The 22815-nt window shown below is 50.9% G+C and overlaps 2 protein-coding genes across 5 annotated transcripts in view; one reads left to right on the forward strand and one right to left on the reverse strand.

Annotated features, from left to right (window-relative positions):
• LOC143989573 (uncharacterized) overlaps nucleotides 1-22815 on the reverse strand; it is a 214455-nt gene that overhangs the window by 11568 nt on the left and 180072 nt on the right. The window contains exons 1-2 of one of the 4 annotated variants that reach the window (XM_077489759.1): nucleotides 3375-3519; nucleotides 504-625 (exon numbers count right to left, since the gene is read on the reverse strand). The exons of the other annotated variants lie outside the window; for them this stretch is intronic. The gene's annotated coding sequence lies outside the window, so the exon portion shown is untranslated. Of the gene's footprint in view, nucleotides 1-503; nucleotides 626-3374; nucleotides 3520-22815 lie in introns of those variants that run through there. 4 annotated transcript variants of the gene reach the window in all.
• Nucleotides 5704-22815, forward strand: part of LOC143989916 (uncharacterized) — a 225893-nt gene continuing 208781 nt past the window's right edge. Inside the window, exon 1 of the mRNA XM_077490189.1 lies at nucleotides 5704-5752. The gene's annotated coding sequence lies outside the window, so the exon portion shown is untranslated. The remainder of the gene's footprint in view (nucleotides 5753-22815) is intronic.

Consider the following 22815-nt stretch of genomic DNA (forward strand, 5'->3'; position numbering starts at 1 on the left):
ACACATGAACATATTCAAAAAAATATGGGGATTTGATCACACTGTATGGTTATATAGTGCTCAGCCCACTTACTCTGTCAAAGTACCCTTTTATCAGTGGGTCCTGCACTAGTAATAGAAAGACAGATCCTGTGTCTCAACCATGGGAGACAAACTCCACTTTATGGGAGAACTGAAGGGACTCCTCCTATCAACTGGTGGACACCAATAAGAGGTAACAAAGGAGGGGATACGGTGCTCAGGCCCAAGGAACCTGGTCAGAGTTCATACAATATATATATATATATATATATATAAAAAAAAAATCATACTTGGGGGGCACACCCTACAACTGCATTTACATTCAAGATAGTGCTGCTATAAGCTTCTCCTCCATGGAGAAATAGACAGTGACATCCTGACACCTTATAGGAACCTGACACACACAATGATACAGTCACCATCCAGACCCATCCCTTGTCTGTTACTGGATAATGTCCCAGAATTCCCAGAATCCTCCTCACCTCTCCTCCATCATCTCTCTGGTGACTTCTAGAATCTTCTTTGTATTTCTCTATTCTATCAGGGAGGGAGGTGGAGGCAATGTGATGATCATATGATCTCCAGACTTCACAGGAGGAAAACTCTGTATTAAAACACAAAGAGTAAAATAAAATGATATTCTCAGAATCCTCCTCACCTCTCCATTCAGGTCTCCATTTTATTAAAGCCCCACTTCAGGCTGAGATATAATTTACCCACACAGGACCCCCACACTATGCAGGTTCAAAGCTTGTTGCAGACATTCTGACATCATTACATACAACACAGGACCAACAGTTGCACTTTGCAAGTGAGGATCCAAAGGGTCCGCCCCACTCCCAAGATCATCAAAAAAAAAGGCCACATGATGAAACATTGGAAGGAGGAGCTGTGAGGTCAGTGTGATGTCATAGGACATCTAGACTGTGGATGGAGGGACATTTGGATGGGGAGATTGGAGGGGTCCTCTATATGAGGCTCCCATGGAAACCGAATCATTGTTCCTGGGTGTGCGCTACCTCTCCTAAACTAAAGAGTGAACTTTTATTATTATTACAATACACGATTTATATAGCACCAACAGTTTACGCAGCGCTTTACAACGTATGGGGGGACGGGGGGGGACGGACACAACACAATTAAAGTACAATACAAAAGGTACAGGGGGGCCCGGCTCGTACAGCTTACATTCTAAAGGGAGGGGGTGGTGGTACAAAAGGTAATAGCTGCAGAGAATGATCTGTCAGGAATGTGTGAAAGTAAGCTCTCATGTGATCAGGTGACGTGCGGAGAAACGGAGTGTAAACAGCAGACAATTTTCTCCAGAACTCCTAATGGAGGGGATGGATTTTGCTGAGTGCTGGTGCCAAGTTTCCACCCCCCAGGATCACTGCAGGTGTGGAGAAAAGCTGTGTAAGAGGATATGGAGGAGAGATGAGGAGGAGATCCAGGAATCAGGATAAAGGTCAGGACAAGCAACAGACGAGCGCATCCAAGAGATGAAGCCGGGGTCACTACACAGAAAATCAATCCAAGGAAACAGGCAGGACGAGGAATAGCAAGAAGGAGCTCAGAGACCAATGAGAATATTGCTCAGCCAATGGGAGATGATCTCAGCATGACTTACATAATGAAGGAGATGAGGGGGAGGGGAGGAAGTCACTTATGGTGACCATAGAGACATGGAAATCCAGCAGGTTCAGTAGGGATCGGTCACATTTCCATCCATGTGTGGTCACTGCCGGATAAAAGTCACTCCATCAGCGGCTGCAGCCAATAGCTTCATCACTGATCTGTGTATTCTGAGAGCCGAGGAGCGCCTCCCATTGTCAGAATGTGATGTGACACACAGTTCCCAGAACACAGCACGACCCATTACCCAGAAGACGCCGCACGGAGGAGAGAAGATAGAAGATCTCCGCGGAGGAGGAAGAGGCAGATTAGGATGATGTGCCTAGCAACAGGCATTTCTGGTAAGTTATAAAAAAAAATGTTTTTTTTCATTTTTTTTTTCTGATTTTTTTCTAATTTTTAATGTATTTTTTTTTTCAGGGTGGCCCTCCACTTTAACTGTGAAGTTGGCCCATTAGAATGCAGTTCACATAAAAACATTTTTCATTTAGGCTCCGTTTCCACTTGTGAAACTTGTCCTGTGACTTGGGACTGCAAAGTTGCATGACAAGTCATACTCAATGATTTCCAAGGAGTATTATTCATATCTGTGCAACTTCAAAGTAGTCCCTGCACTACTTTGGTCCCACTTTGATGCAACTTGAGGTCCATAGACCTCCGGAATACACAGGCATTGCTTTAAAGTCGCATCAAAATTGCGGCAGAATTGTGCAACTTTTAGGGTGGGTTAGCCTGAAAGTTGCACGATTCTGCCGTGACTTGAAGCAATGCCTGTGTATTCTGGAGGTTTATGGACCTCAAGTCACATTAAAGTGGGACCAAAGTACTGCAGGGACTACTTTGAAGTCGCTGTGACTTGAAGTCGCACAGATATGAATGGCACTCATTGGAAATCGGGTACTTCTTGTCATGCAACTTTGTAGTCCCAAGTCGCAGGACAGGTTGCACAAGTGAAAACGGAGCCTAAATGAAAAGCGGGGTTTGTGTGCATGTGAACTGCATTCTGGGCCAACTTCACAGTTAACATTGCTATCCATCAAATTTCTGGAAACCTTGGCTCAGGGCCGGTTCACACTGCTGTGTGGTGCAAAATCGCATGTGATTTGCACCGCACTGAAAAATCACATGCGATGTCCGTGCAATGCGATTTCAGCCATACAGATAGTATGGCTGAAATCGTATCGCATTCGGACTAAACTCACACCGGACCCTTTTTTTGGGCAGCACCAGAATCGGATCGCATGGCACCCATGCAACCCGATTGATGTCCGAACTGACACTTTGCAGTGCGACATGTGAGCTGAAATGGGGGTGTCGTTAACATTGTATGACACTCCCCAGCAGTTCGCATATTTCAGTGTGAGTCTGGTGCGATATGGGAACCCGCAGTGGAACCGCAGGGTTCCCGCATCGCACAAGTGTGAACCCAGCCTAAAACACCTGTTTGTATATTACCAAAATTAATGACGCCGGCTAATCTGACAAATTGTGGTCTGAACTAAATCAAAGTAAACATCCCCAGGAGGACCTGCTAACCTTCTGTGTGAATCAGTCTTCTGATTCTAATCATATGGTGGAGTCAGAGCATCGGTTCACTTGCTTGTCATCAGACTCAACAAGTGAACCGAAGAACCGATTCATTGAATCGGTTCATTTCAGTGAGCAGTTCGAAACGACCCGATTCACTTTAAAGATCCGGACTTCCCATCACTACATATTACCTCCTCTGCTGCCAGATCCAGCAACGTCTCCTCTCTACGTCTTATCAAATGGTATGCCTGTCTGTATCTGACATCACTTCCTGTCTGTATTCCATAGAGACTTCCTGTCTGGGTAGAGGTTAGATATCCACCTTGTGTAGATCAGAGGAACTGCAGGAGAAAAAATCTCGTAGTGTGAACACGGCCTTGTGCTGTGTGTGTATGTACTGTATATCCTTCCCCTTTCTAACTTCCCTGAGTGTGTATGAAGAGGAAGAGGCGAAGCTCTGAGTGTGTATTAAGGGGCGGAGCTATGAGTGTGTATGAGGAGGCAGAGCTCTGAGTGTGTGTGCGAAGAGGCAGAGCTCTGAGTGTGTATGAAGAGGCAGAGCTCTGAGTGTGTATACAGAGATGGAGCTCTGAGTGTGTATGAAGGGGCGGAGCCCTGAGTGTGTATGAAGAGGCGGAGCTTTGAGTGTGTATGAAGGGGCAGAGCCCTGAGTGTCTATGAAGAGGCTGAGCTCTGAGTGTGTGTGAGGAGGCGGAGCTCTGAGTGTGTATGAAGAGGCGGATGTCAGGGCTGGCTTAGCCCTTCCTCCTCTGGGCTGGCCGCTCAGCTGTCTGCTAATTGCCAGCTCTCGTCTCTTTCCACGGTTACCAGCTGTTCCCGATGATGCTCGTCTGACCTGCCTATTTAAAGCGTTCCAGCTCACTCTTTCGTTTGCCTTCGCGTTGGTCACATCACTAGGAACCATCTCCTGCTGTTTGTTTCAAGACTGGCTTGCTGACATCCCCCCTGGCTCCTTATCCTGCTTGCAGTTGCTCTCCTTGGATCCCTGACGTCTGGACTGGCTGATTACCCGATCTGGTTAATGAACTTTGGACTGGCTGACTACCCGATCTGGCTACTGGACTCTGGCTATTCTTAACTACGCTTTTTCTATTTACCTTTTTTTTTTTTTTTTTTTTTTTTTATAAACAAGTGTGATTTGATTGTACTTCTGTCTCTGTCTGTTTCATGGTTCCTGACAGTGGCTGTCAGGAACCATGAAACAGACAGACAGAAGTACAATCAAATCACACTTGTTTATTAATAGAAAAAAGCATAGTCAAGCATAGCCAGAGTCCAGTAGCCATATCGAGTAGTCAGCCAGTCCAAAGTTCATAAACCAGATCGGGTAATCAGCCAGTCCAGACGTCAGGGATCCAAGGAGAGCAACTGCAAGCAGGATAAGAAGCCAGGAGGGATGTCAGCAAGCCAGTCTTGAAACAAACAGCAGGAGATGGTTCCTTGTGATGTGATCAATGTGAATCCAAAGGAAAGAGTGAGCTGGAAGGCTTTAAATAGGCTGGTCAGACGAGCATCATCGGGAACAGCTGGTAACTGTGGAAAGAGAAAAGAACTGGCAATTAGCCAACAGCTGAGCGGCCAGCCCAGAGGAGGAAGGGCTAAGCCAGCCCTGACAGCGGAGCTCTGAGTGTGTATGAAGGGGCGGAGCTATGAGTGTGTATAAGGAGGCGGAGCTCTGAGTGTGTGTGCAAAGAGGCGGAGCCCTGAGTGTGTATGAAGAGGCGGAGCCCTGAGTGTGTATGAAGAGGTGGAGCCCTGAGTGTGTATGAAGAGGTGGAGCTATGAGTGTGTATGAAGAGGCGGAGCCCTGAGTGTGTATGAAGAGGCAGAGCTCTGAGTGTGTATGAAGGGGTGGAGCGCTGAGTGTCTATGAAGAGGCGGAGCTCTGAGTGTGTGTGAGGAGGCGGAGCTCTGAGTGTGTATGAAGAGGCGAAGCTCTGAGTGTGTATGAAGGGGTGGAGCTATGAGTGTTATGAAGAGGCGGAGCTTTGAGTGTGTATGAAGGGGCGGAGCTCTGAGTGTGGTGGAGGGAATACTTACCTTTGTTACAGCAGCAGTCCGGTATAAGTTATTTCTGTAGGTATTTGAGTTGTTACACATAGCGCAGGTTTTATTCTATTTATATTGGTGACATAATTGCCCAAATCTTGGGATCAGGAGCCATTTCCACCCTTTACTCTCGGCTGGGGCTCTTTGTATCCATATAACAGATGTTCTACATGACTAAATCTGACATCAATTTTACTGCAAAATCAAAGGGGCCAAAATGTCTCCCCCCGAGCAGTAATATATTTCTATCCCCCTTGGTGGGAGTGGAGATGACCCATCTATAAGGATATACAATACATACACACACAGCACAAGGCCGTGTTCACACTACTAAACATTTCTCTGGGCTGCAGTTCCTCTGAGCTCCACACTTCAACCACAGACACAAAGTCTCTATGGAAGACAGGAAGTGATGTCAGATACAGACTGGAAGTTCCAGGTGAGAGGTGAGTCGGGAGGAAGTAGAGAGAAGACATTACTGGAAGTGGCAGCAGAGGAGGTAATAAGATCTTATTTTCTATTTACACCCAGTAACCCCCCGTCATGTCCGTCCTCTTCCTCCATAGTCACTGTGATGTCTTTTATCTCCAGTAGAGATGGCCTTGCGGTTCGTGGCAAATTTTGCGTGTTCACGATTCGCCGAACCGACGGACTTCTGGCGCTGTTCGCCTGGCGGACATATGCGTTTACATTGTGAAAGAACTTTGACCCATGATGACATATACATCATGGGGTACAGGACAGCCAATTTCAGCACATGGACAATTGGACATTCCCCCTACCTTATAAATAGACCTGATCTGGAGGCCATTTTACATTCTGTCTTATGTCAGTGTAGGGACAGGACGCTGTGTGGAGCAGGGACAGACTGTAGTGACACAAATCGCTAGCTTTTAGGTCCACAAAAGTCCTTTTAAGGACTGGTATAGGTGTACAGTATATAGGGTTCTGGTGCACTGCTGTGCTGGTGATTTCTGAGTGCACCGCTGACTGATTCTGCAGCTGTCTTTTGTCAGTGTAGGGACATGACGCTGTATGGAGCAGGGACAGTCAGTTTAATCACTAGTTATTACTATTAGGTCCACAAAGGTCCTTTTAAGGACTGGTATAGGTGTACAGTATATAGGGTTCTGGTGCACTGCTGTGCTGCTGATTGCTGCCCGATTCTGCAGCTGTCTTTTATCAGTGTAGGGACTGAGCGCCAGTCGGCAAATCACTAGCTACTAGGTCCACAAAGGTCCTTTTAAGGACTGGTATAGGTGTACAGTATATAGGGTTGTACACGTATAATATACTTTCTTCCAAATATAGAAAGAATATTATACTTGACTGCTGACCGATTCTGCAGCTGTCTTTTATCAGTTTAGGGACTGAGGGACAGTCTGAAAATCACTAGCTACTAGGTCCACAAAGGTCCTTTTAAGGACTGGTATAGGTGTACAATATATAGGGTTGTGGTGCACTGCTGCTGACTGCTGTGCTGCTGATTGCTGCCCGATTCTGCAGCTGTTTTTTATCAGTGTAGGGACTGAGGGACAGTCTGCAAATCACTAGCTACTAGGTCCTTTTAAGGACTGGTATACAGTAGGTGTACAGTATATAGGGTTGTACACGTATAATATACTTTCTTCCAAATATAGAAAGAATATTATACTTGACTGCTGCCTGATTCTTCAGCTGTCTTTTATCGGTGTAGGGACTGAGGGACAGTCTGCAAATCACTAGCTACTAGGTCCTTTTAAGGACTGGTATACAGTAGGTGTACAGTATATAGGGTTGTACACGTATAATATACTTTCTTCCAAATATAGAAAGAATATTATACTTGACTGCTGCCTGATTCTTCAGCTGTCTTTTATCGGTGTAGGGACTGAGGGACAGTCTGCAAATCACTAGCTACTAGGTCCACAAAGGTCCTTTTAAGGACTGGTATAGGTGTACAATATATAGGGTTGTGGTGCACTGCTGCTGACTGCTGTGCTGCTGATTGCTGCCCAATTCTGCAGCTGTCTTTAATCAGTGTAGGGACTGAGGGACAGTCTGCAAATCACTAGCTACTAGGTCCACAAAGTTCCTTTTAAGGACTGGTATAGGTATACAGTATATAGGGTTGTACACGTATAATCTACTTTCTTTCAAATATAGAAAGAATATTACTTGACTGCTGACCGATTCTGCAGCTGTCGTTTATCAGTGTAGGGATTGAGGGACAGTCTGCAAACCACTAGCTACTAGGCCCACAAAGGTCCTTTTAAGGACTGGTATAGGTGTACTATTTGGTGTGCAGTATATAGGTGTGTAATACACGTATAAAATACTTGCACATATAGAAAGCATAGTATAGTGCATTTCCACTGTGCAGCATTGTAACTGCTGAGCGGTTCTGCAGCGATACTACAAAGAGTGACAAACGCAATAAAAAAAAGTATTATAACTGGTGTGATAGACCAGTGGCCCCCAAAAACGACAGATTGAAGCGGGGTGTTATATCCCTTCTTCCACATATACTGCACTTCTCTAGAGACTTTTGTCACAGGGTCATTTAAAAAATGACAGGCAAAGGAAGAGGCAGGCCCTTCCGCAGAGGTGGTAGGGGTAGGGCAGGAGCAACAGGCTTGAGCCAAAGTGGCAAATTGCAGAAGGTGCGTGAAATTACGTCAAAGGATGCACCAGACTTGGTTGAGTGGCTCACTCAGCCTTACTCTTCTGCACCCTCCTCATCCTCTCGATCTGCACCCTCTTTACTCTCTGCTGTGTGCACCCCCAAAGACACTACCACCACCACCACCACCACATACCTTCCGCTTGAGTCACAGGAATTATTTTCAGATCCATATCAAGAGGACATTTCTGATGCGCAGCCACTCTTGGTATTGGATCAGGAAGAGGAGGTAGCAAGAACCGCCACTCAGCAGTCTGACGACAGTTCCCAGATCAGCCCAAGGAGGAGGTTGGTCCCCGGTGTTGCTGCCTACTCCGAGATCTCTAATTATAGCGGTGGGGAAGGTGACGTCGATGATGACGTGTCTAGTGATGTCACGTGGGTGCCCACAAGAGAGGAAGAGGAGGGGAGTTCAGAGGGAGATATGGACCAGCAGATAGGGAGGAGAAGCAGGCGGAACTTAGATTGCACAGGAGGAACAAAGCAGACTGCTAATGTATCAGGAGTGAGGCATCAACCATGTACGGTCACATCTGGTGCTCCCAGGACGCCGGCACATGGCTCCGCAGTGTGGGCTTTTTTTTACTGTGTCCGCTGCTGACAATAGTGTTGCCATCTGCAATCTTTGCAGTCAACGCATAAGTCGTGGTAAGCCCAACACTCACCTAGGGAGGACCGCCTTAAGAAAGCACATGAGCTGCCATCACCGAGCCCAGGGGGAGCAACGGAACCCACAAAGCCACACTCCAGGCTCTCACCGTCCAGTCTCGTCTTCTATTTCTCCTCTCCCCTCACAATTGTCCTCCACTCCACCTTCCATCATGCCATCCTCATGTTTTTCTGGAAAAAGGCAGGCTTCTGTGGGCCAAATGTTCGAGCGTAAAAAAATGATGACACCGGATAACCCTCTTGCCCAACGGTTGACGGCTGGCTTGTCAGAACTGATAGCCCGCCAACTACTGCCATATAAACTGGTGGACTCGGAGGCCTTTCGAAAATTTGTGGCCATTGGAACACCACAATGGAAGGTCCCAGGAAGGAAGGAAGGAAGAATTTCTCACAGAAGGGCATCCCAGAGCTATATGGCCATGTTCAGCGGCAAGTGAATGTATCTCTGGAACACAGTGCCGGTGCCAAGATACATCTGACCAGTGGCATAACTAGAACCTTCAGGGCCCCGATGCAAGAAACCATGAAGGGCCCCCCTGAACCCCAGCCAGGGCCCTTCCCTCCGAGTCCGGCGGTGGAACTCCAGGGCGTGGTTACAGGTATGATCTTTGTGAGCCCTGTAGTTCCACCACTGGTATCAGTATTTTAATTTTTATTATTTTTTATTTTATTTTTAGGTGCCCCATTGGGGGACTGTCCCTAGGCAGGATGGGGTCCCCATCCCCAGCAGAGATGAGGTCCTTTTCTCCAGGGCAGATGAAGTTACTGCCCTCAGGTGAGAAGGGGTCCCTGTCTCCAGGGGAGGTGGGGGTCCCTGTCCCCACGTGAGAAGGGGTCCCTGTCCCCAGGGGGAGATGGAGGGGGTATGTAATGGTGTGTTGGGGATGGGGTCCTCTCACTCACCATGACCAAGCTGCAGGCCGCGCACTCATCCATGTTGGCCTGGGCTCCCATCCAGTGTGCTGGACGGGTGATCAGCATATCTTCCACAAAGACCTTTCATCATCTGTGTATGACGGGGGAGGAGGGGGGCTGGCAGACAAGCCTGCAGTGTCCTCCGGGGAGCCGTCTCTCATAGGGCTGCACTGCATCTGTGTGCTTAAAGTTTGTTTACCCGGGAGAAGTGTGCAGTGTGGGCCGGACTCAGGGGGGGCGGGACTCCAAGGAGCCGGCCGAGGACACAGGTCATGCGGGGAATGCACAACTAAGGAGCACCCAGTGCGATAGTCGAGCATGGAGCTCTGCTAGTCACCCTCCACCTCCAGCCACCCGTGTGCATGGTGCACTTGTACCCCTAGCTGCCTATGCTGCTGCCGGCCGTATGTAGAGGGGGCTGCGTGGGCCCCCTGCATCACAGGGCCCAGGTGCGGTCGCGACTGCTGCACCCCCTATAGTTACGCCCCTGCATCTGACCACAGACACGTGGTCTAGCAAACACGGGCAGGGAAGGTATATCACTTTTACTGCCCACTGGGTGAACCTTCTGACGGCCGTCAAGCATGTAACCCGTGGCACCCGTGTAGATTTGGTTTTACCGCCACGGATTGTATACAGGCCTGGCTCTTCTTCTCCTCCTCCATCTCCATCCTCCTCCTTCTCCATCCTCCTCCTTCTCCTCCTCGGCTGACTCCTCCTTTTCCGCTGCTAGCATCTCTTCCGCTGCGCCACCCAAGCTCCCCAGAACCTATTCGACATGCCAGGTGAGACGTTACCATGCTGTGCTGCGTCTGTTGTGCCTGGAAGCCAAGAGCCACACTGGCCCTGCACTACATTCAGCTTTGCATTCACAGGCAAATCAGTGGCTAACACTGCTCAATTTGACAGTTGGTAAAGTGGTGTGTGACAATGGTGCCAATCTGCTTAGCACATTGAAACAGGGCAAAATTGCGCACGTGCCAGGCACACGTCTTAAACTTGGTTGTGCAGCGATTCATTGTCAAATACCCTGGGGTCCAGGACATCTTGCGGCAGGCAAGGAAAATCTCGGCCCATTTCAGAAGATCTTACACGGCCATGGCTTGCCTTGCTGACATTCAGCAGCAACACAATCTGCCGGTCAGACGTCTTATTTGCGATTGCCCGACGCGATGGAACTCCAGGCCACCACACCGCTTCCAGTTCAGTGCAAATGGGGGCCTTCATGCTCCGTTGTTTTAACAGGGACCCCCATATAAAAAGCATAAGGGTCAAGGACCAGTACTGGGTGGCAATGTACTTAGACCCCCCGGTACAAACACAAAATGGTGGAAATGTTACCACCGTCACAGAGGGCTGTCAGAATGGAGCGCTTACAGACCTTGCTTCGACAACTGCTGCATTCTGCTTTTGCGTGCGCTGGCAGAGGAGGAATTCCCACTCCCAGAGAAAGAGTTGTGGGTACCAATCCAACAGCGCCTGCAAGAAGAGGGCGGTTTGAAGATGTGTTGGTGACTTCTGATATGAGGTCATTCTTTCAGCCGACCCATCGACAGGTGTCATCTGGATCCAGCATCAGGGAACGCCTAGACCGACAGGTGTCCGACTACATTGGGTTAACGGCCGATGTGGACGCTCTGAGGAGTGATGAACCCCTGGACTACTGGGTGGGCAGGCTTGACCTCTGGCCAGAGCTTGCCCAATTTGCAATGGAACTGTTGGCTTGCCCCTCATCCAGTGTCCTGTCGGAAAGGACGTTCAGCGCAGCGGGGGGATCCTGACTGATAAGCGCACTCGCCTAGCTCACGACAGTGTTGACTACCTCACATTTCTAAAAATGAATGAGGCATGGATCTCGGAGGAATTCAACACATGTGACCAGTAGACCATGTATATGCATAACTCTATAAACGATTTACTTAATCGAGCACACGGACCTTTTTTCAACCTTTGGCTCACTTCCTTGTACAAAAAAAGCACACCGAACTATATGCCCGTACCCTCCTGTTTGAAGAGGTTGAGCGGTGTCATATTTTTGGGTTCCACAGCGAGTTGCTGGTATCAGTGCTGCTGTCAGTGCTCTCTATCTCGGTGCTGGTGTCAGTGCTTTCTCTCTATCTCGGTACTGGTGTTGTGTCAGTACTCTCTATCATGGTGCTGGTGTCAGTGCTCTCTATTACGGTGCTGGTGTCAGTGCTCTCTATCACGGTGCTGGTGTGGTCTCAGTGCTCTCTATCACGGTGCTGGTGTGGTGTCAGTGCTCTCTAACTCGGTGCTGGCGTCAGTACTCTCTATCACGGTGCTGGTGTCAGTGCTCTCTATCACGGTGCTGGTGATCATCTCCTGCACCCTCTTCATAGCCTGCCCTAACCTTTCCTCTCCTCCATGGCCTTCATGCGCTCCTGAATTGTCAAAATTTCACAGATAAAAAAAGAATGCCTGTCGTTGTCGATCCCAGATTCACTTAATACTTTTGTTATGTCAGTGTCCATGTTGTGGGACTATGTGTACACAGCTAGTAAGTATTTTGTGGCTGAAAATATGACCTGTAGGTTTTTAAGGTTCGCCTGCCATTAAAGTCAATGGGGCCCGCCGCGAACTTTGCGGTTCGCAAACTTTTGGCCGCATTCGCGAAACGTCCCTTTGGAAGTTTGTCCATCACTAATCTCCAGCAGATGATGATACACACATATATAGTGTGGAGACCTAGATTAACCCCTTCAGGTGGATCAGTTGGTGATTAATATATCTTGCTTCCAAAGCTGGCCATACATGGTTCAGTTTTCATCCACACATTGGAGGGGGATGGGGGAATCCTGGATGGAAATGTGACCAATCCCTGCTGAACCAGCTGAATTTCCATGTCTCTATGGTCAAGATAAAAAACATGTTGTGTGTAGCAGCACGCAACTTTTCATTCATTTGTGGACTTTTTGGAGCAAAAACACTGTATTGTGTAGCAGCACACTCTAATTATTTACCTTAGCCCCTTCGCTCTCCATCAATGTCCACAAATGTCTAATTCATCTGGGACACTCCTCCTGATTGGCTGAGGCACAGCAGCAGCGCCATTGGCTGCCGCGGCTGTCAGTCAAAGTCAGTCAGCCAATCAGGGGAGAGAGGGGGTGGGGGCCAGGGCTCCATGTGTAAGTGAATACACAGAGCTGTGACTCGGCTTGGGTGCCCTCATAGAAAGCTGCTGGCTGTGGGGGCCCTCAATAGGAGGGAGGGGCCAGGAGCAGCAAAGATGGATCCGAGAAGAGGAGGACCCGGGCTGCTCTGTGCAGAACCAACTGCACAGAGGAGGTAAGTATAACTTTTTTTTGTTTTTTGAAAACAAGACTTTACAAGTCAGGGCTCAACAAATCTCAGGTTGCCATGGTGACTAGAAATTGCATCCTGGTGCCATTCTCACTGTTGGTCTGAATAATGTTTCTGCATGAAACCCGGACACATTATTCAAACTGGAATGTGGCTCGGAGCGGGGCCAGGCAGGAGGGTGAGGGGGGAGGAGGTGGTATCACCCGACCTATGAAGTCAGGGGTGGACTGGGCAGGACAGCGGCATGAGAGAACTCATCTCACTGACCTCCCGCTGCCGATCTATCTCCTTTCCACGGCCGTAATACTGTCACCATTGGCTCCTGCTTCCACCCACAGCTGCCAGTGTCCCTGCAGAGCCCTCCGGCAGAACAGAGAAGAGCCAATGTGGGATGAATGCAGCATCAGATCAATACTACATCCACCTAGGTGATTACAAGGGTTTACTTTTTCAACGTCCAAACTCTTTTAAAGTAGAACTTTAGGCAAACTTTTTTTTCATCTTAGATAGTGTAAAGGAGGGTTATAACCCCTGTTGTTTATTTTTGCCGTCTGTGTCTCATTGGTGAGATGTACCTTCACTTTCTGTCCCAAACAGGAAGTGAGAAGAAATCCTTGCAAATAATGGACTCCCTTGGGGACCTCCAGGTTACCAGAACTAGTGTCTCCATTTGCAAATTTCCTCTCTTTCTTTTCTGGGGACAGCCCAAATTGTGTGATTTCCTTTTACTTTCAATGATAATGGTAAACAGGACAAGTAGAGAGGGCAGATCTACCTAATGGGAGAAAGTTTTGCTTTTAGTTAAACTTTAAGGATGGTGGTTACAGTGGGGAGTAGATCGATGCCTGCTGTAGCCTCTGGGATCTCCCATAGTTTTGTGTCCTGCCTACTGCCATTCTTTAGATCAGCGGTCTCCAAACTTTCTGGAAGTAGAAAAGTCCCCATCATCAGTGGGAAAAAACTGTCAGATGTTTATACTGAAATATTAAAACAGTATTATATTTATGGAATTATGTAAAATCTGTGTTTAAAGCGGGAGTCCACCGGGACTCCGCGTTTTTTTTTTTTTTTTTTTAAATTCAGCAGCTACAAATACTGCAGCTTCTGACTTTTAAAATAGTGACACTTACCTGTCCAGCGCGCCCGCGATGTCGGCACCCGAAGCCGATCTGTAGATCGTTTCTCGGGTCCTGCCGCCACCATCTTGGGTATGGGAATCAGGAAATGGAGCCTTTCGGCTTCATTTCCCGGTTCCCTACTGCGCATGCGCGAATCGCGCTGCGCAATAAGGACGCTCCGCGCTGCCTCTGGGATCTGTGTGTTTCCCAGCAGGCAGCGGGGCACTTGCGGGAAGGGGCGGGCACTTGTGCCCCTTTCCGCAGAGAGCTATCCCGGAAGTGGGTGCAGTTACCTGGATTATCCAGGTAACTGCACCCCCCTCCCCCCTGAAAGGTGCCGATTGTGGCACCGGAGGGGGGGAGGGTTCCGATGAGCGGAGGTCCACTTTAGGGTGGACCTCCGCTTTAAGGAGATTTTCCACAATACAACCAATTCAAGTTCGTTTATCCATGCTAGTTTGAAGACAAGTGAGTACAACAATGTGGCAAACATATATATATATATATATATATATATATATATATATATATATATAAAATATATATATATATATATATTTTTTTTAATTAACTAAAAAGTCAGTGTAAAATAATAACAGATATAATTGGTGATATATCAAAAAGAAAATGCATACTTTCAAATATATGGGTGATAAAGATGATAATACATTTATACATTTTACCACAAGCTCTTGTTACAACATGTCATTTTTCAACACTTAGTAAACCTATACTAAAGCCGCGTACACACGTAGCCGTCTGTCCGACGTACTTAGTCTGGCGGACTTCCCGCCAGACTGTCCGTCGGACTTTCCGAACGGGCTACTTGCGCACACACGGCACTTTTTCAGCGGACTAATACGGCGTACTAAGTCCGCTGTACTATCCGCCCTACTTTTGAAATGAACGGACTCGCCCACACACGCGGAGGAAAGTCCGCTCATTTCGAGCGCGTCTCCAGGTAGGCGGGGCCCGCGAAGGAGATGTCGCTGGCCCCGCTGCCTGGTATGGACTTAAAGGGGAACCCCAACGCCGAAAAAAATTGGCGTGGACGTCCCCCCCAAGTCCACAACAGACCCTTGTCCGAGCACGCTACTCGGCCGGCCAGGAAAGGAGGGGCGAGCGAGCGCGCCCCCCCTCCTGAGCCGTACCAGGCCGCGTGCCCTCAACATGGGGGGTGCCTTGGGGAGGGGGGGGCCGCGCGGCCCCCCACCCCAAAGCACCTTGTCCCCATGTCGATGAGGACAAGGGCCTCTTCCCGACAACCCTGGCCGTTGGTTGTCGGGGTCTGCGGGCGGGGGGCTTATCGGAATCCGGGAGCCCCCTTTAATAAGGGGGCCCCCGGATACTGGCCCCCCACCCTATGTGAATGAGTATGGGGTACAATGTACCCCTACCCATTCACCTGTAAAATAAAAGTACTGTCACGTACCTGGTGGAAGGAGCCCGGAGTGCAGGGGGCGGCCTCTCGTAAGCCTCTGGCTCGAGATCCCCTGAGAGTGGGAACAGGGGGCTCTGGAGGGCAGAGGGCACAAGTGCCAAGTCCGTGTAGGTGGGCCTGGTCCAGGAACTGGCGTCAGACAGCAGTGGATAAAGGCAGGTGGTTCTGGAGTGGCTGGAAGTCAGCAGCTGGCAGCAAGTAGGTGGGCACACGGGAACGGCTGGCAGGCAGGCAGCAGCGGTCACAGAACACGGACTGGAACAGCAGGCAGAAGCGGGGTCAAACACAAGCCGGGTCGTCAACGGGCTGGCAGCAGAAGTACCGAAGGAGGAGGCAGAAGAATAGTCAGGAAGTCCGGGGGTCAGGGCTGGCAGCAAGCAGGATAATCAGGAACAAGCCGAGTAGATCAGAGACAGGAACAATCAGGTAATCAGAGACAACTCTCAGGAACGCTGTAGACAGGACAGCAACGGGCCACTAGAATGAATCACTTAAGAAGCCCTCTGGGCGCCAAGAACGGTCGCACGGCGTGCCCGTTCGCGCCCACGTAAAACCGTGCAACCGTCCGTGACCCCGCGCACCCGCGTGCGCACGTTCGCAACCTTGCGCACCCGCGTGCGCCCGATCGTTCCTGCTCGCACCCGCGTGTGTCCGTTCGCGCTAACGCGCGCCCAGGAAGACCTATTAGCGCTCAACGGACCAACACTGTGGGTAAGTCTTCCATGGGCTGCTGGAACTCGGAACCGACCATGACATTGCCCCCTCCCAAGGGGCAGCCTCCGGATGCCCAATTGGGCCATTTTACTAGGATGGGCCCTTCTGAAGGCGAGAATCAGTCTCCTGGCATGAATGTTGGATTCAGGTTCCCAAGAATTCTCTTCAGGTCCGTACCCTTTCCACTTTACCAGGAATTGAACTTGATTCCGTCTACGCCTGCAGTCCAAGATAGACTCCACCTCGTACTCGACTTCACCGTCGACGATCACAGGTTCAGGTGGGACAATCCTCCGACTGACAAAGGGATCCGGGACGGCTGGCTTGAGTAACGCCACATGGAATACGGGGTGAATCCGGAATGACTCTGGCAGTTTCAGCTCAAATGCTACATCGTTTATTTTCTTTACAATTGGGAAGGGACCCACAAACCTTGGTCCCAACTTCTTAGTAGGGCAGGCCATCTTTAGATTCAACGTGGAGAGCCACACCTGGTCCCCAACCTTGAGTTCAAGCTCCCCCCTTCTCCTCCTGTCAAAGACTTCTTTATTATGTCTTTGGGTCTTTGCCATGGTCTCCTGCAGAAGTTTGTTATTGGCACTAAAGAAGTCGATATTCTCCTGGACTGCTGGTACCGGGCTTTCAGGCAGGTCTTGGGACAAGAATGAGGGATGGAAGCCGTAATTGGCGAAGAACGGAGACTGACTTGTGGCAGAGTGGATGGAGTTGTTATAAGCGAACTCCGCTAACGGGAGCAAGGAAGCCCAGTTGTCCTGAGAAAAGGACGAGAAGCAGCGCAGGTACTGCTCCAGCGTCTGGTTCGTCCGTTCTGTTTGACCATTGGTCTGTGGGTGGTAGGCAGACGAGAGACAGAGATCAATTTTCAAGGCCCTGCAGAGTGCTCTCCAGAACTTGGACGTGAACTGCACACCCCGATCCGAGATAATGTTTGCGGGGACACCATGCAGCCTCACGATCTCTTTAATAAAAACCTCAGCGGTCTCTGCAGCGGAAGGGGTGCCCTTCATCGGCAAGAAGTGGGCCATCTTGGTTAGCCTATCTACTACCACGAAGATTGTGGAGTAGCCTTCTGATGGAGGAAGCTCTACGATGAAATCCATCGAAATCATCCGCCAAGGCCTCTCTGGAACAGGTAATGGTTTCATCAGGCCCCAGGCCCTGGACTTTCTGCTTTTATTACGGATGCAAATGGCACAAGCCTCCACGTATCTTTTACAGTCGGATCTCAACTGGGGCCACCAAAAGGTGCGCTGGACCAACTTGGTGGTCTTGAGGGCGCCGAAATGGCCGGCCAACGGGTGGTCATGGCATGCACTGAGGACTGGCACCCGAGCCTCCTGGGGGACAAAAATTTTGCCTTCATGCCAGAGAAGTTCATCGTGGGCCAGAAGTGTGACGTTAGGTGGAGGAGTGGCACCAACGGAGACTTGCTTAATCAGGGACAACAAATCAGCTTGAAGAAGAAGAAAGTTCCCTGAGGTCAGGATGGTATCCGGATGTGGAGAGGTCTCTGGCTCGTTGAACATTCGGGACAGGGCGTCCGGTTTGGTATTCTTGGAACCCGGGTGATAAGTTATGTGGAACAAAAACCGGGAAAAGAAAAGAGCCCATCTGGCCTGGCGTGGCTTCAACCTCTTGGCGGACTTCAAGTATTCCAGGTTTCTGTGATCCGTGTAAATGAGGATTGGATGCGTAGCCCCCTCCAGCAGATAGCGCCACTCCTCAAGGGCCACTTTAATGGCCAATAGCTCTCGATCTCCGACATCATAATTTGCCTCTGCTTCGGTTAGCTTGCGGGAGAAGAACGCTACTGGGTGCAAGCGGGCTCTAGGCCCATGTCTCTGGGAGAGAATCGCCCCAACCGCAATCTCAGAGGCATCAACCTCTAAGATATAGGGCCGGGTCGGATCAGGATGTTTGAGGATGGAAGCCGACACAAATAAGTCCTTCAGGGTAGAGAAGGCTTCCTGAGCCTCTGGGGACCATTGAAACTTCAGACCCTGCCTGGTCAGTCTGGTGATGGGGGCTATAATAGTGGAAAACCCCTTAATAAATTTCCTATAGAAATTTGCGAATCCCACGAAACGCTGGACCCCTTTTCTGTCAGTGGGAGCGGGCCAATCACGGATAGCGGAGACTTTCTGAGGGTCCATCTCGATGCCATCTACAGAAATTACCAGCCCCAGGAATTGAATACTTGACTGCTCAAAGGTACATTTCTCTGGCTTGGCATATAGCCCGTGCAGACGAAGTCGGGATAGTACTTTCCTGACATGCTCCCGGTGTTCTGCCAGAGAGGAGGAGAAGATCAGGATGTCGTCCAAATAGGTAATGACGAACAGGTCTAGGTAATCCCTGAAAATGTCATTGATAAAGTGCTGGAATGTGGCGGGAGCGTTGCATAAACCGAAGGGCATGACCAGGTACTCGAAGTGCCCGAAGCGAGTACGAAAGGCAGTTTTCCACTCGTCGCCATCACGGATGCGGACCAGATTATAGGCCCCCCCGGAGATCTAGTTTCGAAAATACTGCCGCTGACCCCAGTCTCTGGAAAAGCTCCGGCACAAGTGGTAGGGGATAACGATTCTTAATAGTTATTTTATTAAGGGCCCGGTAGTCAACGCAGGGGCGCAGGGTCTGGTCTTTCTTTTCCACGAAAAAGATCCCTGCTCCCGCCGGTGAAGTAGAGGGACGTATAAATCCCTTCCTGAGATTATCGTCCAGGTAGGACTTCAAGGTCACCAACTCAGTCTCTGATAGCGGAAAGATCCTCCCAAAAGGAATTTCTGCCCCGGGAAGTAATTCAATGGGACAGTCGTATGGCCTGTGAGGGGGTAAGGTCTCCGCACCCTTTTTGCTAAACACGTCCAGGTAATCATGGTAGGCAGATGGTACAATTTGGCGGGTTTCTGCATCAACTTCCAGGCAGAGCAAAGAAGAAGAGGCCTGGTCGGTTCCCGACAAACAGTGCTGGAGGCAGTAAGGTGAGGGGAATCTTAACTCCCCGGTGGTCCAGTCAACAAGGGGGTTATGTGCCCTCAGCCAGGGCATGCCGAGAATGATAGGGAAGAGGGGAGAAGTAATAATGTCCAGACAGAGTAATTCTTGATGGGTCCCGGCAATAGTGGTTAACAGGGGCTGAGTCTGCTGGGTTACAGGTCCGGACTTGAGGGTGGAACCATCGGCCAGATGTATAGAAAGTCCCCTTGCCCTGGGCCGAAGAGGGATGTTATGTTTAGAGGCGAAGGTTAGGTCCATAAAGCCACTGCAAGCTCCCGAGTCAATAATGGCGTTGGTCTGGACGTTCCCTCCTGGTAGCTGCAAGGAAATGGACACAGTCAAATGGGAGGCAGCACTAGGACAGTCTAACGTAAGGGCAGGAGATACGGAGAGGGACTTACGGAGCTTAGCAGGGCAATTGCGCACGAAGTGTCCAGACCCTCCACAGTAGAGGCAGAGATTTCCTTCCCGGCGGCATTGGCGTTCTTCAGGCGTTAAGGAAGGCCGGAGTAAGCCCAGCTGCATGGGCTCAGGGAGGTCTTGACTTGTCGTGGTGACAGCAGGAGGGGTGAGATGAGGAGAGCTGGGGACCTGAGGAAGCATCCATACCGGACGAGAAGTGGTTGAAGACCGCTCCAGGCGGCGTTCTCTCAGCCGCCTGTCTATTTGGATCGCCAGTTCCACCAAGGCTTCTAGAGTCTCTGGAATGCCCACTCGGGCGAGCTCGTCCTTCAACGGTTCCGATAGGCCCATACGGAACTGATAGCGTAATGCCGCGTTATTCCAGTCTGTGTCGGAGCTCCAGCGTCGGAACTCCGACACGTAGTCCTCTACAGGTCGGCGACCTTGCTGCAGCGAATGCAGGGCTGCTTCAGCGGTGGCGGTTAGTTGAGGATCTTCATACAACCGCGACATGGCCTGGAAGAAGATGTCCAAGGTTTCAAGGGAGAGATCCTTCTTTTCTAGTAGACGGTGGGCCCAAGACTGAGGTTCACCGGTTAGCAGAGAGATCACATAGCCCACCTTGGTAGCCTCGAGGGAGAAGGTCCTCGGCTGTAGAGCAAAGAACAGTTCACATGAGTTCCGAAAAGCCCGGAATTTCCCTCGATCTCCGGAAAATCTCTTGGGTGTAGGCACCCTGGGTTCGGGTGGCAGCATCACTACAGCAGGAGTAGCAGAAGTTCCGGAAGTAGCAGGAGAGGAGGTGGACAGGGCCTGGACCCGTTCCTCCAGTTGACTGTAACCCTCCTGTAAACTCTTCACTGCTTGAGTGAGGCCTGCGAGATGGCGGCAAAGTTCGTCCGTTGGAGAGGCTCCCTGCGTGGGCTCGGACATGGCTGTCCTGTACTGTCACGTACCTGGTGGAAGGAGCCCGGAGTGCAGGGAGCGGCCTCTCGTAAGCCTCTGGATCGAGATCCCCTGAGAGTGGGAACAGGGGGCTCTGGAGGGCAGAGGGCACAAGTGCCAAGTCCGTGTAGGTGGGCCTGGTCCAGGAACTGGCGTCAGACAGCAGTGGATAAAGGCAGGTGGTTCTGGAGTGGCTGGAAGTCAGCAGCTGGCAGCAAGTAGGTGGGCACACGGGAACGGCTGGCAGGCAGGCAGCAGCGGTCACAGAACACGGACTGGAACAGCAGGCAGAAGCGGGGTCAAACACAAGCCGGGTCGTCAACGGGCTGGCAGCAGAAGTACCGAAGGAGGAGGCAGAAGAATAGTCAGGAAGTCCGGGGGTCAGGGCTGGCAGCAAGCAGGATAATCAGGAACAAGCCGAGTAGATCAGAGACAGGAACAATCAGGTAATCAGAGACAACTCTCAGGAACGCTGTAGACAGGACAGCAACGGGCCACTAGAATGAATCACTTAAGAAGCCCTCTGGGCGCCAAGAACGGTCGCACGGCGTGCCCGTTCGCGCCCACGTAAAACCGTGCAACCGTCCGTGACCCCGCGCACCCGCGTGCGCACGTTCGCAACCTTGCGCACCCGCGTGCGCCCGATCGTTCCTGCTCGCACCCGCGTGCGTCCGTTCGCGCTAACGCGCGCCCGCGAAGACCTATTAGCGCTCAACGGACCAACACTGTGGGTAAGTCTTCCATGGGCTGCTGGAACTCGGAACCGACCATGACAAGTACAAAAAAACACAACACACGAGATAAAATAATTTATTGCACAGCTCCGGGGGTCTTCCGTCTTCGGGGGGTCTTCTCGCCGGACTCCTCCGCTATCTTCTTGTAGCTCTTTTGCTAGCGGAGGAGCCCGGCATTCTTCTTCGTCGCCGCGGCCTCTTCTTCCGACTTCGGGGGTCTTGTCCCCCTCTTCGGTTCTTCTGCCGGCCACCGCGCCTTCTTATAGCTCTTTTACAGGCGGTGGCCCGGTCTTCTGTCACCGCCGCCGTCTTCCGTTCTTCTTGTTCTTCTTCTTCTCCTTCTTCTCCGGGAGATGTTGACTCGAAGCTCTCTCCGGCCGCAATCCCAGGGACGCGCTGCGCTGCCACTTATATAGGGACAAGGGGCGGTGTCACATGGGTTGATGTCACATGGGTTGGTGTCACATGGCGACAGTCCCAGCATCCTCCGGGACTGTGACATCGTAAGGGGGCGGGGTCACCATGTGACACCAACCCATGTGACACCAACCCATGTGACACCGCCCCTTGTCCCTATATAAGTGGCAGCGCAGCGCGTCCCTGGCATTGCGGCCGGAGAGAGCTTCGAGTCAACATCTCCCGGAGAAGAAGAAGAAGAACGGAAGGCGGCGGCGACAGAAGACCGGGCCACCGCCTGTAAAAGAGCTATAAGAAGGCGCGGTGGCCCGGCAGAAGAACCGAAGAGGGGGACAAGACCCCCAAAGTCGGAAGAAGAGGCCACGGCGACAAAGAAGAATGCCGGGCTCCTCCACTAGCAAAAGAGCTACAAGAAGATAGCGGAGGAGTCCGGCGAGAAGACCCCCCGAAGACGGAAGACCCCCGGAGCTGTGCAATAAATTATTTTATCTCGTGTGTTGTGTTTTTTTTGTACTTTTATTTTACAGGTGAATGGGTAGGGGTACATTGTACCCCATACTCATTCACATAGGGTGGGGGGCCGGTATCCGGGGGCCCCCTTGTTAAAGGGGGCTCCCGGATTCCGATAAGCCCCCCGCCCGCAGACCCCGACAACCAACGGCCAGGGTTGTCGGGAAGAGGCCCTTGTCCTCATCAACATGCGGACAAGGTGCTTTGGGGTGGGGGGGCGCGCGGCCCCCCCTTCCCCAAGGCACCCCCCATGTTGAGGGCACGCGGCCTGGTACGGCTCAGGAGGGGGGGCGTGCTCGCTCGCCCCTCCTTTCCTGGCCGGCCGGGTAGCGTGCTCAGACAAGGGTCTGTTGTGGACTTGGGGGGGGACCCCACGCCGATTTTTTTCGGTGTTGGGGTTCCCCTTTAAGTCCATACCAGGCGGCGGGGCCAGCGACCTATCCTTCGCGGGCCCCGCCTACCTGGAGACCCGCTCGAAATGAGCGGACTTTTCTCCGGGCGGGAAAAGTCCGCTCATTTTAAAAGTACGGCGGACTGGCGCACACACGGCCGGATTGTCTGCCGAAATGCGAGTCCGGCGGGAAGATTGGAGTGCGACACGGCATTCTAAGTCCGCCGTACTTTGGGGTCAAAAAAGTATGCCGGAGGCTACACACGGGGGGATTGTTTGGCGGACTTCAGTTTGCCGGACTT

The sequence above is a fragment of the Lithobates pipiens genome, unplaced genomic scaffold (assembly GCF_037356315.1).
Source record: "Lithobates pipiens isolate NorthernLeopardFrog02 unplaced genomic scaffold, aLitPip1_a1.2 Scaffold_18, whole genome shotgun sequence".
Lineage (NCBI taxonomy): Eukaryota > Metazoa > Chordata > Amphibia > Anura > Ranidae > Lithobates > Lithobates pipiens.